This window comes from Coturnix japonica, chromosome W (assembly GCF_054131305.1).
Source record: "Coturnix japonica strain WE chromosome W, WE-NBRP24, whole genome shotgun sequence".
Taxonomy (NCBI): Eukaryota; Metazoa; Chordata; class Aves; order Galliformes; family Phasianidae; genus Coturnix; species Coturnix japonica.
Genome location: NC_140701.1, coordinates 8,863,858 through 8,882,832, shown reverse-complemented (window position 1 = coordinate 8,882,832; position 18,975 = coordinate 8,863,858). Strand labels below are relative to the sequence as shown.

At 47.5% G+C, this 18,975-nt stretch overlaps 1 pseudogene; it reads right to left on the bottom strand.

Moving 5' to 3' along the window:
• Positions 1 to 61: 61 nt before the first annotated feature.
• LOC146754477 (uncharacterized) lies at positions 62 to 17,559 on the bottom strand (annotated as a pseudogene).
• Positions 17,560 to 18,975: the final 1,416 nt, after the last annotated feature.

Genomic DNA, 18,975 nt, shown 5'->3' with positions numbered 1-18,975 from the left:
ATGCTGGAAAGTTCTGGGGATAGAGCACTGTATAACTGTACTCTAATTTTATTTACAACCTTCAATCTGTGCAAACAATTTTAAGTTAAAACGCTATGTTTCCAACCACTCAACTATGGAAACCTTTCCAGATGACTCGTGACAAAAGCAACTGCTTCAGCGCACACTTACAGTAAGGCACACCTACCTTGTGCTGGCCACGCAGGAAGCACGTGACGCAGCTCCAGACTGCTTTCCTGAGGCCCAGCTTCATTTCACGGCCACTCACTCTCTGCTGCTGGACATTCTGCAACGGAAAAGCCACCAGATGCAAATCCCATCCCTCGCAGATTGCATCAGACCTCCGCTCTCATGGCAGTCGCACTCACGGCTCCGGGGGAGAAAGCAGACGTGTGCTTACCGAGCGAGAGCTGTTTGCTGCCAGCTGCTGGTAGGAACCCACGCCTAACCCTACAGTACCAACAGTAACCTATGCCTAACTCTACTATGGGAACAATCAACTACTCCTAACACTACAGCACGAACAGGAACCTACTCCTAACAGGAAAACACCAACAATACCTACTCCTAACACTAAAACATGAACAATAACCTACGCCTAACTCAAGAACATGAACAACTTACCTACACCTAACTCTAAAACTAAACTAAACACTAAAACCAACAAGAATAACTGGAACGGGGACAAAGAGAGTAAAGATGGGACTGGGTGCCCACAGAACGTGGCTGCAGAAGAGGCCCAAAGGAGGAGCAGATGTTACAAAAATGCCACCCAGCTAATGCCGGGGGCGGGGGCCGCACAGTGGGTAAGGAGCTCAGCGCCTGGACCAGCCACGGTGGAGCTGCAATGGTGCCAACGCAGGGCCTGGCACGGTGGTGTGGTGCCAGGCCAGCTATGCTGCGGGTGGATCCACCTCCATGGGCTACTCTGCAGGTGGATCCACCTCCATTGGCTCATCCAGAGACGGATCCACCTCCATTGGCTCCACATGGGTGGTGGTCACCAGGCTGGTGCAGGCACGATGAAAAATGGCTCTCTTACCCCTCCTCTGCCTGATGGTCAAGGCGGGCCCCCTCCTTCTCTTCGGTTCTGGGGCCTCCAGCTCCATCCTCCCGCCTGAAACAGGGAAAACTTCCACCCTCGCCCTCTTCGCTGCTGACATGGCTGTTACATGTCACAGCTGTCAGATGTGAGTGCATTGTGCGCGGCAGCGGTGACCAAGGTGACGTGGAGAGGGTTCTAAAATGGCGGCTGAACTGCTGGCACTGGCGTTCCACATAGGATGAGGAGGGGGCTAGAGGGCAGGGCACGGCACGGGAGCTAAAAGGCGCTCCCTGTGCCCAGCAGGCAGCCCTTCTCTCCAGCCAGCAAAAGGGCACAGAAGAGCCGGCCCTGAGAAAAGGGCCGTCGGCTTCCTTCACCCTCCCCCTCCTTCCACAAGGGAATCCCCCCTTGGGGCTGGGGCACGCAGCACACAGCAGCACACTCAGGGATCTCCTGAAGTCAGTACCAACAACAGCAGGCTCCAAAGGGGACCTGACTACGCCTGCCTGCTGCTACACAGAATCCTGGCTTCCATTTCAGCACCCAGCGCCTCTTCCTGCAGGTCACCTCTGGGCATTCAAACATCACCTACAATAAATACGACCAACTGAGTTCTGAACAAAAGCTTCAGAGTCTCTGAGGGAAGACCTCATTCCCTATGAGCTTCCTCCACAAGGCTGCTTGTTACTTGCCTGGCTTAGAAAGCCCTTGCATTCAACAACCCCAAAATCACACCCCCACTGCTCACCAGAGCATCTCAGGCAGCCTTGCTGGCAAAGACGGGCTAGGGAAGTATTGCAGGACTCAACTTCCATCTCCTCCTGCCACGAAGCAGGCAGCCGGCAGCCGGGAGCAGGGAGGCAGCATCTGGGACACAGAGCTATCAGCAGAACAGCTGTGGGAGGCTCACACCGAGCCCAGCAACACTTCAGCTGCACCGAGGAGACCGGCACGCACTGGTGCTGTGGCTCCGTGCCCAGGGGCGCAGCTGCCGCAGGGCCAGCCTACATCAGCCCCGGCAGCTTCTGCCAGCTCCCACACAGCTTCTCCCCTTTGCACTTTCTCGTGCCAGGGAAAACCAGGCCAACAGGCAGAGACCTGGTGCGGGACGCAGACTGCCCACCAAGGCCACCCAGTCCAACTGCTGGCCCCGCACAGGAACACCCAAATGCAAACCCCAGCTCCCAGAGCATTGTTCAAATTCTCCTGCAGCTCCGGCAGCTCGCTGCTGGCATCACCGCCCTGGGCAGTGCTTCCACTGCCCTTGCTCCTGCCACAAGACACCAACGTCTGCTTCTAATGCGGCTCCATGATGGGACCCTGTTTGCAATAGAAAAACACACGGAGGCTGCCAGCCACTGCAACACGCGCTGTGAAACCCCTGGCACTGCTGAGTCCGAAGAGCAGATGAGAGAAGCATCTGCCTGCGATGGACGGGCTGCGGAGGGATTGAATCCTGCCTTCGAATCGGGACACCGCAGAGCCTCCCTGGGGACCCAAAGACTTACGGCAGCGCCAACACAGCAGGCAGAAACGCGACATGCTCCTGACTGCCCGCACTGTTAAAAGCTCCCTCTCCCTCCCTCCGCCCTATGACGGCAGCCCTTCAAAGCAACCAACACAACCACGCCAAACCGCAGCCCGGACTCGTCCCGCTCACTGCAATCCAGACCCACTCCATCCGTACAAAACTTCATCCACGCCGTTTCTTAACCGGGCCTCGGCACCACCCGGATCTTACAGCCAGCGAGCGGCCGGCAAACAAACGGCCGTCTTCCTCTTCCTGCCGCACAGCCCAGCATGGTCGGAGCCGCACCACACGATCCGGGCTGGGGCCGGCTCAGGCTCTGCCTCCAGGCTTTTGGGGCCGGCCGGGTGACTCCGCAGCACAGCGAGACCGTGGAGCTGCCCGGGAGCTGCCTCTGGGTGCCGGCAGCGCTGCGAGCTCCTCCCCTGACAGCCCCTCCATGCCCGCCATGGCCCGGAAGTGCTCTCCGCCGCCTGCAGGAAGCACTTCCTGTCACATGGCTCAGACCGGGCTGGGGCCTGTTGGGGAGGGGCAGTGAGGGGCCCAAAACTGGACACAGCGCTCGAGGTGCTGCCTCACCAGAGCTGAGTACAGGGGGACAATCACCTCTCTGTTCCTCCTGGCAACACCTTTCCTGATGCAAGCCAGGATGCCGTTGGCCTTCTTGGCCACCTGGGCACACTGTCGGCTCGTGTTCAGCCGAGCATCAATCAGTACCCCCAGGTCCATTACCTCTACGCAGTCTTCCAGCCACTCCGCCCCAAGCCTATAGCACCACCTGGGGTTGTTGTGGCCAAAGTGTAGGACCCGGCATTTGGTCTTGTTGAACTGACTTGCGGAATCAAACTCTATAATCCAGAAATGGGTTATAAAGCAGGTATGTTTATTCCAGAGTTGCACAGCACTGGGTGCAAGGGGGATAGCTCCTCCAAACTTGCACACCGACTTGTAAAACCGTGATACAGATATAGGTACACCTCATGCATAGTCATTGATTTCCCGTAATTCTGATACATATTCTTTATCATGCAGACCCCCTCTTGTTATCGCCCATCTTGTCAGGGAGATGCAACTCCTCTTTTGATATTTACAACACCTAATCCCCTCCTTGCCAGGTGTCTCAGGGAGTTCTCACTCCTTATCTGCATCCTTCCTGCTCTCCCAGACCCATTGTCTCCATTCCTTGTTATTCTAACTAACTAAATCATTTTCTGTAAACTACCTTTAACTATCCCCCTTGTAGCCCCCCCTTTATTCTGAATTCCAGCAGAGCATCTGTTTTCTGCTTCACTGTTCATTCCCCCCTTTTCTTTAATCTAGCAGGATTTCTCTCCTGCTAGATCATTCTTTTTCTGGTGTGTGGCTAGCTGTTCTGCTATTCTCTTAATTGCACTTTTGTATATTTCATATGTAGTTAACCCAATCTACGTTCTTGTTGATTGTCACCCACCAAAACAGTGACTCAAATTTTGCAGGATTTTGATTTCTTGCCTTAAATTTATCAGGGACTCCTCTAGGTACCTTGATTGAATCTATATATATTGCATCATCAAATGATATCCCTAAACCCCTTTTGGTTCTTCCAGAATTTTTGGATATGCCTTTTTCAAATGCCAGGGTGAATGGTATAACTAATTGAACAAGTGCACAGGTGCCTCCCCAGTTAGATGGTAGGGTGGACCATAAAATCTTTCCCCCACAGTACCACCAGAGATCTTCCCTGGAGATTCCCAGTCTTGAATAATTTCCTACTGAATCCTCCATAACATTCAAGACCTCACTGCACAAGGAAAAGTTTCCCATAGGCCTGGTAGCCTTCACACCCTACCATGAGAGGCAAGCTGTATGGTTACCTACCGCTGTAGAGATTGCAGGAGGGATCTTGACATCTGTATCAGGCACTGGAGGAGACAAGAGGGAGAGAGATCTGCAGTCTCTATTTCCCCAGGCAGTTTTCTCTTGGTACAGGGCAATCATGCATCGTATTCCCTTTGGGTCCTTGGTGATCCCAGCAGAATGGGTACCACCTGAGCTATGGGCCATCCGGATGCACAAGCACAGCAATTGCTATGGTTGAGACTCTGGACAATATACTTAATCCATTCTACCCAGGCATTACTGTCCCCATATCCTGTTTTGATTTCAAATGTTTATCTAAGATCTTTTATCTCCTCAGCTGTCACAATTGCAGGGTTTTCAAGATGATTTTCTAACCCCTTTTTAAGCTCTTCCCTATCCTGGACATTCTGGGTATTTTCAAGGAGTGTACCTGTCCAGTCTCAATTGGCAGTTGTCCACCATACATCATTCCATCACTTGGTCCCTCCCCTGCATTATTGTCAAATTTCACCTTTTCTAGATAATCATCAGGATAACAAATGGGTACAGCAGTAAAAACTTTTTGTTACAACAAGGAAAACTTTTGTGAGCATTAGTTCTATATAGGTTATAATACTCTCCTACTTAAATACTTAAATACACAATTTATTTACCTATTCGAGGAAAAGTTAAAGGTTATTTAAAATAATAATAATAAAAATATGCATATAAAAGCTTTTCATTATTTCCTTCTAATTCTTATCTTTTAAAGGTTTTTCTGTCTCAACAGTTTCCACACCTCAGGGCTAGTGGATGCCTTTACCAGTGTGTCATAAGTCCATCCTTTCTCGGCTGTCCTCACAGCTGTTTCGGTTGTTAGGAGTACTTGGAATGGTCCTTCCCAGTCAGGTTGCAGCTTTGTCTCCTTCCCAGTCTGTATCAGGATCCAGTCCCTGGCTTGAAATGGGTGAACTGGAAGTTTCAAAGATGATGTTTGTGTTCTGCATCTTCTAAGGGTTTGTCCTTCAGGTCTGACTGACATGTCCCCCTTGTGCCTCCAATACAGTAAACACTGTATGAGATATTAAAACTGGTATCCTTTGGCCCAGTGTAGATTTACAGGCTTCTTGAATATTGAGCACTAGTGCAGTCACCACCCTCAGGCACCCTGGCCATCCCTTACTCTCCTCCTTGGCAATTTGCGGCTCATGGGTTTGGCAGATGGCTTCCCCCCTGGCAGTCCTTAAGGTTCACTTGCTGTTGAGTTATATGTGCTTTCTGTAAACCAAGAAATTCAGCAAACTCACAGACCATTGCACAGTTCTCTTTTGTCGCTGTGGCACTGACGTGCTGCAGTAAAGTTCCACCTTGGGATGGAGGATCCCAGGTCTCAGGCTCAGAGCTGACCAGTTCTCAAAAATCATTAATCTGTTCTCAGAACCCCGGGTAACGCTGTCCTGGTTAACTGAGTGTCTCTTCTCCCCATATTGGCCAAAGCAGGCAGAAGAAACATCCTTCAAATCCAGAAGGTAAACTACTCCACCTATTCATTCCTTAATTGGGTTAATAAAGTGCATGGATTTGCCACCACTGAGTGTATGCATTCAACAATTCTATTACTTGCCTTCAAGCGTTGTACCAAACTACAGCACTTGCTATCAAAATTTTTGCAAAATTGGAGTCCAAACTCCAGAAAGTCTTCTATCCTTCTACAGTTACATATCCTTATAGGGTACCACTTTATCCTGACTGGGCAATCTCTTGCTTTAACTTCTATTCAGGGCTTCACGTGTGGCCCTGATGCCCACACCCCTAAGTGCATCATGTTTGATATTGCTGTGACTCCTGGGGTACGACATTGTTTTTCCTTGTTTGTGTTAAAGTCAGACTTACAGTTTTTAATCAGTCAATATTGTTGGACCCTTAGCTCCAGTTTTACTAAATTTCTTGCCAGAGTAACCTGGCAGGTACAAGAATTTCTGCATTCCTACTTAGCTTATATTTAATTAATCCAAAAAACGTAAACCTTTTCTTGTTGGGCAGTAGCTTCTATTACTGTTACAAAACCATGTATGAGTAGTAAGAAGCACCCATATCCACCAGAAAATAAACCTCTTTATCTTGCTTCCCTAGATGCAGTTTCCCATTGTAGTTTGCACACTGCTTTCCTTCCAGTGGGGCGAAGCCCTCCCTGAGTTATTCAAGCCCCCACTCCCCCCACCTCTTCCTGAGGGGATCTCTGGGTCCTACGGCCCTATTCTGGCACCACAACAGTAACAGTTGTTATTATCGCCAATTCCCTTACTATCTGTGTGTCAATTAGTTTTGTTTTGTTTTCATATCGTTCACCTCTTTTCAGTCCTGTGTCATGGTTTTGTAATTTTGTAATTTTGCTATCAGTATTCCACATCATAACATCATGTAAAGTATGGATACTTCTATTGAATGTGCAGTCCACAGAAGAAGACTACATATCCCAGAGAACAACAGGGTTAATGATAAGTCACGGGACCAGGACTCTATATAATCTCGTTCCCAGGCTGGAGTGCCCTCCTTCTTCTCTCGAAGAACTTCTCGAAGAGTGGGAAGCGTTTCAGCCGTGTCGCCTAGAGTTCACAGTAGGCCTCTCGGTTTTCGGGGACTCTCTCTCTCTCTGTTTCGTTCGATTTGTTAGCCTCAATTATATTATATTGTGTATATATATCGGTATCATATTTAGTAAAATAAGTTTTTCCTCCTTAGATTGTTGCTGTTTTATCCCACTCCTTTTTTTCCCCTCCTTTCCGGGCCCCGGCGGGGGGGGGGCCCACGGGGTGGCTTCCCCTGTCACGGGCATAGGTAAATCTAAGTAACCCGTGACAGATTTTTGGTGGAGAATGCGGGCATAGAGCTTTTTAGCTTTTAGAACGACTCTCTCTTTGCTCTTAAAGAGCTATGTTAGCTTCGTTACGGGAGTGTTATCTTTTCGTAGCTGCTCACTGAGAACGTGACCTTGAAATACCAGACAAATTGTCAACATTAAGGGCTGCTGCACATTCTCAGCATTGCTATCTAACTTTTGTGTAGAAAACAAAGGGATTTCTTTCTCCCTTAGAGCAAAGCTAGCTAGCTCTGACTTTTACAGAGCCTGCCAGCTATGAATCCACTCTTCATCCCAGTTGCTCTGTTTAAGGGATTGAAAGCAATTATGATCTTCTTAAAGTATTGGTCAACTATTAACACCATAATTTGGTGTTGTGGAATTGTGCAGGTATATAGCCTAATAAGGTGGATACTGATGGAGACACCTGCCTGGTACTTTTACGAGATGTGGTATGGTCAGAATTTTGGCACCTACACCCCAGATGGAATTGTGAATCTTACAAACACTTGCATCCCAGATGGAATTGCGAATCTTACAAGTACTTGCATCCCAGATGGAACAGGCAATTTTACAAACAGCACCATGTTTAATTCATTGTACAGGCTAAAAAAACCCTTTTTATTTAGGTTGTACTCTCAGGTTTCCACACGCCTTTCAATAACTGAGATAGGGTTCATACTTGCATCCATGTTATCACTATTAATGAATGCATATATGTTCCTATGCATTCGTTCTATGCGGAAGTCTCCTCCAGAACCAGAGAATGATGACTGGCAGGGAATATGGAAAGGCTTAGGAAAAGTCTTAGAAGCATGGGGACCCGCAGTGTCATGGGATTTCACTCTTGAACACCTAAGGGACCCTAAGAAATTAAGTGAGTATTTGGGTCAGAGATCTAAGGAGGTAAACCTTATGTGGGGTTTGGCTCATGCATACCGTGCTTTGTATCATACTATTCTGGAGAGAGAGAGTTTCCGATCTGAGATTCAAGCCCAAGTTAATTCTGATCAGTCACAGGAGGCATCAGTAGCAATATCAATTGCCCCTGTGGAAGGCAAGAAATGGAAATGGGTGTCCATGCGTCTAGAACGAAAAGAAGGAGAAGCACAGGGGGGGGCTGCAGAAGACCCAGGTGCCGGGCATGGAGCAGTACCAAAAAAAGCAAAGGCAAAAACCAAGAGGCATGAAGAAGAGACTGATGATGAGGAGGAAATCACCTATTGTCGACCTCTGAAGCTGACTGAAATCCAAGGCTCAAGAAAGGAGTTCACACGGCGTCAAGATGAAGGTATCCTTGCTTGGTTGCTTCGCTGCTGGGACAACGGGGCCAACAGCTTGTCTCTAGATGGTAATGAAGCTCGCCAACTAGGAAGCATTGCCCAAGATGCAGGTATCGACAGAGGGATTAGCAGATGTTCGGATGGAGCTGCCACTCTCTGGTTGCGGCTGTTAGAAGCCGTGAGAGAAAGGTACCCCTATAAGGATGCTTTGAAGCCTAAATTTGATAGTTGGAATACCGTCCAAAAAGGTATTCAGCGCTTGAGGGAATTGGCCATGGCGAAAATGTTGTACAACCCTGATCCAAGTGAACTTGACCCTGAGAGAGTGAGGGCCGATCCTGACATGTGGCAGAAAATCACAAGTACAGCACCAGAGAGAATTGCACAGTCATTGGTATCAGGATCTAAAGGATTCGTGGACAGATGGCCCCGAGTTGTTGAGCTGATTATAATGCTTCAAACCACTGATCAGCAGCTCCCCCAACTGCATGCCGCAGTTTCTGCCATCTCACGGCTAGAAAACCGAGTAGATGAAATGTGCAAGAAATTGTTTCCATCAACTAATTGTAATGATCCCGTAATAGTATCAGAAACAACTGATGAAGGTCAATCCTCGTACGGGCCACCAGGTCTAATGAAGGATCTGATCAAAGTATTCCAGTCGTACTCCTAACCTGCATCATCAAAAGTCTCAGCTGTCAAACGCACACGCTTCCCAGCTCGAGCAAAGAACAACAGTACGATTGCACCGCGTGTTTCCATGTGGCGCTACCTACGTGACCGTGGAGAAGACATGAGGAAGTGGCATGATCAGCCTACGTCTGCACTACGAGCACGGGTGAAAGAACTACTAGACATACCAACCACCAGTGGAGTTGCTCCAGTCATCACAGGTAACCAATAGAGGGGCCCTGCCCTCAGTCAGGGGAGGGAAAGGGATAATAGAGTTTATTGGACTGTGTGGATTCGATGGCCTGGCACATCAGAACCACAGAAATATAAGGCACTGGTGGATACCGGTGCACAGTGCACCCTAATGCCCTCCAGTCATGAAGGGACAGAATCAATCCATATTTCTGGAGTGACTGGGGGCTCTCAAGAATTGACTGTGCTGGAGGCTGAAATAAGCCTCACTGGCAAAGACTGGCAAAAACATCCTATTGTGACTGGCCCAGGGGCTCCATGTATACTGGGTATTGATTACCTCAGAAGGGGGCATTTCAAGGATCCTAAGGGGTATCGATGGGCCTTTGGGATAGCTGCTGTAGATATGGACAACATTAAGCAGCTGTCTGTTTTGCCTGGCCTGTCAGAGGACCCGTCTGTTGTGGGGCTGCTACGAGTAAAAGAGCAGCAGGTACCGATTGCTACAAAGACAGTGCACAGACGGCAGTATCGCACAAACAGGGATTCCTTGCTCCCCATTCATGATTTGATTCGCCAGTTGGAGAATCAGGGAGTGATCAGTAAAACTCACTCACCTTTTAACAGTCCCATATGGCCAGTGCGTAAAGCCAGTGGAGAATGGAGGCTGACAGTAGACTACCGTGGCCTGAATGAGGTCACACCCCCATTGAGCGCTGCTGTGCTGGACATGTTGGAACTCCAGTACGAGCTGGAGTCAAAAGCAGCCAAATGGTATGCCACCATTGACATTGCCAATGCCTTCTTCTCTATTCCTTTGGCTGCAGAATGTAAGCCACAGTTTGCCTTCACCTGGAGGGGCATTCAGTATACTTGGAACCGTTTGCCCCAGGGGTGGAAACACAGCCCAACCATTTGCCATGGGCTGGTCCAAACTGTACTGGAACAGGGTGGTGCTCCTGAACACCTGCAGTACATTGATGACATTGTTGTGTGGGGTGATACAGCAGAAGAGGTTTTCACAAAAGGAGAGCAGATCATCCAAATTCTTCTACAAGCTGGCTTTGCTATTAAGCGAAGCAAAGTAAAAGGACCTGCCCAGGAAATTCAGTTCTTAGGTATAAAGTGGCAGGATGGACGTCGTCACATCCCAACAGATGTGATCGACAAAATCACTGCCATGTCTCCACCAACTAGCAAGAAAGAGACACAATCTTTCCTGGGTGCAGTGGGCTTTTGGAGGATGCACATTCCAAACTACAGCCTCATTGTAAGCCCCCTTTATCAGGTGACGCGGAAGAAGAACGATTTTGCATGGGGCCCTGAGCAGCAGCAGGCTTTTGAACAGATTAAACAAGAGATAGCCTGAGCTGTAGCTCTGGGGCCAGTACGGACTGGACAGGATGTAAAGAACATCCTCTATACTGCTGCTGGAGAGAAAGGCCCCACTTGGAGTTTGTGGCAAAGAGCCTCAGGAGAGACCCGAGGCCGACCCCTGGGATTCTGGAGTCGATCATATAAGGGGTCTGAAGAGTGCTACACTCCAACTGAGAAGGAGATCTTAGCCGCGTATGAGGGGGTTCGGGCTGCTTCCGAAGTAGCTGGGAGTGAAACGCAGCTCCTTTTGGCACCTCGAATGCCAGTGCTGAACTGGATGTTCAAAGGACAGGTTCCCTCCACTCATCATGCTACCGATGTCACCTGGAGCAAGTGGATTGCGCTGATTACACAGCGAGCGCGAATGGGAAACCTCAATCGTCCAGGAATCCTAGAGGTAATCATGGACTGGCCTGAAGATAAAAGGTTTGGAACATCACCAGCAGAAGAGGTATCACGAGCTAAAGAGGCCCCACCATACAACGAATTACCAGAAAATGAAAAGAAATATGCCCTATTCACAGACGGATCATGTCGCATTGTAGGGAAGCATCGCAAATGGAAAGCTGCTGTGTGGAGCCCCACACGACAGGTTGCAGAGGCCACTGAAGGTAAGGGAGAATCAAGTCACTTTGCAGAGGTAAAAGCTGTCCAGCTGGCCTTAGATGTTGCTGAACGGGAGAGGTGGCCAATGCTGTATCTTTATACTGACTCATGGATGGTGGCAAATGCCTTATGGGGGTGGTTACAGAGGTGGGAACAAAACAACTGGCAACGGAAGGGTAAATCTGTTTGGGCCGCTGAATTATGGAAGGACATTGCTGCCCGAACAAAGAATATGGTTGTAAAGGTGCGTCATGTGGATGCACATGTGCCCAAAAGTCGGGCTACTGAAGAACAACAAAACAACCATCAGGTAGATAAAGCTACCAAAATTGAGGTGGCTCAAATTGACTTGGACTGGCAGAATAAGGGTGAATTATTTCTAGCTCGATGGGCTCATGAGACCTCAGGTCATCAAGGAAGAGACGCGACATATAAGTGGGCCAGAGACCGAGGGGTGGACTTAACCATGGACGCTATTGCGCAGATTATTCATGATTGTGAAACATGTGCCATAATTAAACAAGCCAAAAGGATGAAACCTCTCTGGGAGGAAGGGCGGTGGCAAAAGTATAAATATGGGGAGGCGTGGCAGGTTGATTATATCACCTTGCCACGATCTCGCAGTGGTAAGTGTTATGTACTCACCATGGTAGAGGCAACCACTGGGTGGCTTGAAACATACGCAGTACCCCATGCAACTGCTCGAAACACCATATTAGGTCTTGAGAAACAAGTCCTGTGGCGACATGGCACCCCAGAAAGAATTGAATCCGATAATGGGACACATTTTAAAAATTCCCTTATAAATACTTGGGCCAAAGATCATGGCATTGAGTGGATTTATCATATTCCCTACCATGCACCAGCTTCTGGTAAAATTGAACGATATAATGGGTTGTTGAAAACTATGTTGAAAGCAATGGGTGGTGGAACATTTAAGCACTGGGAGAAGAATCTGGCAGAAGCCACTTGGTTGGTCAATACTAGAGGATCTGTCAATCGTGATGGTCCTAGTCAATCTAGCCCCCTACACACTGTAGAAGGAGATAAGGTCCCTGTTATACATGTAAAGAACATGTTGGGAAAAGCTGTTTGGGTCCTTCCTGCTTCTGGAAAGGGCAAACCTATCCGTGGAACTGTCTTTGCCCAGGGACCTGGGTGCACTTGGTGGGTAATGCAGAGAGATGGGGATGTTCAATGTGTGCCACAAGGGAATTTAATGCTGGGGGAGTGCAGTCAATAATTTTATGTATTTATATATATATGTTTGCATGTGTAGTGTATTTTAGTTATTATAGTTGTACATTTAGTTATGTTACATGTAATTCTACTGTTTAGCTATCATAATTTTACATACGTGTATATATATGTATATATATATTTACCATGATGTAATAATGTAGAATAAGGGGTGGAATGTCATGGTTTTGTAATTTTGTAATTTTGCTATCAGTATTCCACATCATAACATCATGTAAAGTATGGATACTTCTATTGAATGTGCAGTCCACAGAAGAAGACTACATATCCCAGAGAACAACAGGGTTAATGATAAGTCACGGGACCAGGACTCTATATAATCTCGTTCCCAGGCTGTTGTGCCCTCCTTCTTCTCTCGAACTTCTCGGAGAGTGGGAAGCGTTTCAGCCGTGTCGCCTAGAGTTCACAGTAGGCCTCTCGGTTTTCGGGGACTCTCTCTCTCTCTGTTTCGTTCGATTTGTTAGCCTCAATTATATTATATTGTGTATATATATCGGTATCATATTTAGTAAAATAAGTTTTTCCTCCTTAGATTGTTGCTGTTTTATCCCACTCCTTTTTTTCCCCTCCTTTCCGGGCCCCGGCGGGGGGGGGGCCCACGGGGTGGCTTCCCCTGTCACGGGCATAGGTAAATCTAAGTAACCCGTGACATCCTGATATCCCTGTTACACCTTTGCCTTCTTCAGCCTGTGTCTGTTCCAAACTTTCTCACTTTCCAAACTCTCATCATTACATTAACTACTAACATCCTATTTCAGTTTCATCTCCTTCTCTCCAGAGGTGTCCAGTGCTAACACTGGAATTTCAGGTTTCCCAGACCTCTGCACATGAAGGCTATTCTCACTTCCAGTGCCCTGTCCTCTACACCTTCCCTTTCCACCTCCCCCTCTGTGGTTTACAGCAGCGGTCTCTGGCTGTCTCTTGTGGGGGGGGGGGGGGAATAGTGCAGGGGGTTTGCTCTCATACCAGCGCAGAAACTCACTTTCTCTTTAACCCTTTTTCCTTTGTAAACTATTTGTACCCTCCATTACACTTCGACATACCCTCAATTATATCATTAACAATTACACTTTCTTATACCATCAAAGCAGCTTGTCCCATTCCCTTCAGGACCCACAGATCAAACAGTACAGTTCTTCAGTTTCCAAAAACACCCTTAGTACCATATAACTTTCCCTTAGTAATCCATAGCATTCAGTTCCTTGGGCTGTTCCACCCTTAATTTTATGACCTTATTTCACATTTTTCCTGATTCCCAATTTCATCTTTATCTCCTAGTTTTAATTCAGTATTCTCAAAAAGTGGTACTGTCATCCAGGTTCTTATTATCTTTAAGGCCTCATTTCTTATTTTGAGTCTTGACACCTTATGGGCCAGCAATGAATAAGCTTCCCCCATGTCAACTATACCACAACTTATTCCCCCTCAGGTCCCACTGTTATATTTACCAGGGACTCCTGGTGGGTCCAAAATTTTGAAAGCCACTCTTATTTAATTAATCCTCAATTAAAGAATTTATTTTCTTCTTAAAATTTCTAATTTCTCCACTAGTGAGTGGGGAGTTTACATAGCGTATTTGTCCTTGTCCCAGTGGAGCCTCCCATAAAGGGTGCACTGAGGTGCCGGTACAACTGGTGTTTGGGAAAAGTTCTTTTGATATCCCTTTCACATTGTTTTAATTCTCTCCCGAGCCCAGCATGCCCCCCTTTTCTGTGAAATGTCCCTGTGTGCTTTACCATTTCCTCTTACTGGGGCAGTGCCTGTCTCCCTTTGTGCTACACTGGGGTTATATGGGGGGGGGGGGGAGATTCTCAGGAGGGTCCCATTGATTAGTTCCTTTTTCTAATTCCTCTCCTTCCTGGTCCGGGCCTTTTCTTTTTACTAATAACAGGCTGATTTCTTGTATCCAACAAGCAGCATATTCTGATTCCTCCTTTGAAAAGGGTTTTGTTCTTTACATATAAATTCGAGATCTGACAAACCCAACCTTCATCAGATCCATATTTTGGTCAAATATTGATTTTCCCTGTAGTGGCTCTCTAGGCCATATCTAACACAATATTTAAACATCTCTTCCCTATTCTTTTCCTGGTTTTGGGATCATTTTAACCCGTCCTCCAACTTATACACTAACCACCAATGATTACATTATTTGATGAGGGTGTTCTTGCTTAAGAGTCCCTCCCGGTTCCCCAGCAATATCCCTCCAATATGCCAATATACATCCTAAGAGATTTTCTTAGGTATCTCTTTCCCTTGTGTTCGTACACACACAAGGAGGGGGGGGGAACAATGGTTCAAAAACAAATTTCGTAAAGTTAACATGTTAAAGCAGAGGTAACACAACCCTATTGTTTCTCTAATCTGGATCATTGTCACATTTAAACCGCGGTATTTTCTACAACAAAAGCAACAGGGTCTCGATACTAATTGTGGTTTGCCTTCTGTGGGCTTTTTCCCCCACCCGACTCCATATGCACTTCACTATTATGTGAGTTACAATTGCCACAATACTAACAACAATTAATAAGACAAAAACATCGTAACAAATACAAAAATATCGCAACATATAGAACACAGAGGCCTTTCGCTTCGTCCGTCCCCGGCTGTTTCCCTCGCGGGTGGACGGAACCGCGGGTCGGGACTCCTCACTCGCCCCACAGCTGTGCTGCGTCTCACTCACAACCACACTCACACAAGACCGGTCTTTACACAGTTCAAGGTACAGCATTTCTCAGAAAATATCAAAGTTGTTGGTTCAACACTTACAGTAACAAGTGCTAATAAGAGATGTCAATAATGGCCAAATACAACAATTCCTGCTAATACAGCTAGGAAAACCCAGGTTACTTCGTCACCAACCAACCCCTTAAGGGGGAGCAAAAATAGCTCTCCTCGTTCACGCATGGTAATCCCGGTGGGACTCGAACCCACAGCTGAAACTGCCTTAGTGGGACCCAAACCCAGAATTAGAACAGCTCAGACCGCTTCAGTGGGACTTAAACCCACAATTGAAACGGCTCAGAGACCGCTTCAGTGGGACTCGAACCCACGATGTACACGGCCTCTGATCGTGATTACACAACCAACCACCTGGGCCCTTTACCAAAGGGGAGAGCTTGACAGCTCACACCTCCCGCGTAGGACGTCTCCTCACGACTTACGGATTCCCCTTTACCCATTAAACATACCTTATCCGCCAATAGAGGGTCCTTGTCTGATCCCGCAGTGATCGGATGAGGGAAGGGAGTCCTTCTGAGAAATCTCGGGGCGCGCCAAATGTGTCCCCCCTCTCAGCCGGTCCTGCAGCCAAACAGAGAGGGTCCCTTCGTGGTCGCCAAAATGACTTGCGGAATCAAACTCTATAATCCAGAGATGGGTTATAAAGCAGGTATGTTTATTCCAGCGTTGCACAGCGCTGGGTGCAAGGGGGATAGCTCCTCCAAACTTGCACACCGACTTGTAAAACCGTGATACAGATATAGGTACACCTCATGCATAGTCATTGATTTCCCGTAATTCTGATACATATTCTTTATCATGCAGACCCCCTCTTGTTATCGCCCATCTTGTCAGGGAGATGCAACTCCTCTTTTGATATTTACAACACCTAATCCCCTCCTTGCCAGGTGTCTCAGGGAGTTCTCACTCCTTATCTGCATCCTTCCTGCTCTCCCAGACCCATTGTCTCCATTCCTTGTTATTCTAACTAACTAAATCATTTTCTGTAAACTACCTTTAACTATCCCCCTTGTAGCCCCCCTTTATTCTGAATTCCAGCAGAGCATCTGTTTTCTGCTTCACTGTTCAGAACCTCATCCCATTGGCTTCAGCCCAGCTCTCCAGCCTGTCCAGATCCCATCTGCAGGGCCTCGCTACCCCCAGGCAGATCCACACTCCCAGCCAATTTGGTGTCATCCACGAACTTACTGAGGGTGCATTCAATGCCCTCATCCAGGTCATCAGTAAAGATGTTGAAGAGGACAGGCCCCAGCATTGACCCCTGGGGAACACCACTCGTGACCAGTCGCCAGCTGAATTGAACTCCATTCACCACAACTTTCTGAGCCTGGCCCTCCAGCCAGCTCCTTACCCAGCCAAGAGTGTACCTATCCAAGCTATGAGCTGCCAGCTTCTGCAGGAGAATACTGTGGGAGACAGTGTCAAAGGCTTTGCTGAAGTTTAGGTAGACCACATCAACAGCCATTCCCTCATCCACCAGATGGGTCACTAGATCATAGAAGGAGATCAGATTGGTCAAACAGGACCTGCCCTTCACAAACCCATGCTGGCTAGGCCTGATACCCCAGCCATCCTGCACATGCCACATGATCTCCCTCAAGACAATCTGCTCCATAACCTTCCCTGGAACCGAGGACAGGCTAACAGGCCTGTAGTTCCCCAGATCCTCCTTACAACCTTCTTTGTAAATGGGAGTCACGTTGGTGAGCCTCCAGTCTTCTGGGAACTCACCAGTCAACAAAGAGCGCTGATAGATGATAGAAAGCAGCTCGGCTGTCACCTCCGCCAGTTCCCTCAGCATTCTCGGGTGGATCTCATCCAGCCTAATGGAATTGTGGCAGTCCAGTTGGAGCAGTAGGTCTCTGACTGTTTCTTCCAGAATCACAGGGAGGTTAGTTTGCTCCCCAGCCGAGGCTACCAGGTCAGAGAGAGGAGTACCCTGAGGATAACTGGTCTGACTTTTAAAGACAGACATAAAGAAGGCTTTCAGAACCTCCGTCTTTTCCTTATCCTCAGTGGTCACATTCCCAGCCTCATCCAGCAAAAAGTGGATATTCTCCTTTGTCCTCCTCTTACTGTTAATGTATTTATAAAATATTTGCTTATTCCTTTTCACCCCAGCGGCCAGGTTAAATTCTAGCAGGGCTTTTGCCTTTCTGATTTCAACTCTACACATCCTAACAACTTCCTTGTATTCATTCTCAGTTGCCCATCCCTCCTTCCACAGGCTGTAGATTCTCTTTTCCTCCTGGAGCCTCAAGAATAGCTCCCTGTTCATTCATGCCAGTCTTCTTCCCCGCCAACTCATTTTGCGGCTCAGGGGACAGCCTGCTCCTGTGCCCTCAAGACTTCATTCTTTTAGAGCAACCAGCTCTCTTCACAGAATCACAGAATTATCAAGGTTGGAAAAGACCTAGAAGATCATCTAGTCCAACCATTACCAATACTTCCCGGCTAAATCATATTCATCAACACAACATCCAGACGTTTCTTGAACACCCCCATGGTCGGTGACTCCACCACCTCCCTGGGCAGTGCATTCCAATGCCTGACTACCCTTTCCGAGAAGTAATACTTCCTAATGTTCATCCTGAATCCCCCCTGGAGCAGATTAAAACCATTCCCTCTAGTTCTATCACCAATTACACGAGAGAAGAGGCCAACCCCCAGCTCACTACAACCTCCCTTCAGGAAGTTATATAGAGCTAGAAGATCTCCCCAGAGCCTCCTCTTCTCCAGGCTGAACAATCCCAGCTCCCTCAGCCTCACCTCATAAGGCCTGTGTTCCAGACCCCTCACCAGCTTCGTAGCCTTCTTCTGAACACGTTCCAGAGCCTCAATGCCTTTCTTGCAGTGAGGGGTGAAGGCTTTACGATCGTTAATGACTTTACGATCTTGCCTCCCGAAGAAGCACGCAGCTATTGTAGAATCTAAGACTACACGTTCTTCATGCTCTGCTTTGCGTAAGTGACCAATTACCAGGTCAAGACTAATAAATACACACAGACACTAATTTCATGAACAGTGAAAAATGGCTTCTTTTATTGCTTTTGTGGTGTTTGTTTATATACAGGCTCTACTTCGTCTACACCCCCTTAAGCTATGCATAATAATAGCCCATCACAGAGCAGGGGAGGTCCTGTCATGTCACAGCCCGAGTGTTCATTCATGCCTACTACAACAAACTCAAATTCTAACCCTACTATCTTATATCAAAAGTGTTAGTCATCATTTGATTTAAGCTTTGCTGTAGACAGCCTAAGAAGCAAGGTGCACAGATTGAGAAGCATACAAAGACAAGCAGCTCAAGTGAAAATGCATGTGGAAACACTCCATAACTGGACTTCGTCATCACAGCCCTTTGTAAATCCTTTATACTCTATCCTTTATACGTCGTGTTCTATGAGCTACAGTACGGTTTTGTGTTAACTGCATCCAAGAGGTGTGATTTAAAGCAAGCACTGTTAATTTCCCTAAATAACAGGGTAAAAACGTATGACATTAATAGAGAACACACAGCAGGAACCAATGGCAGAAAATGAAGACATTCTTGCTCGGACTAGCAAAAGACCTTCAAAGGTACAAACAGTTC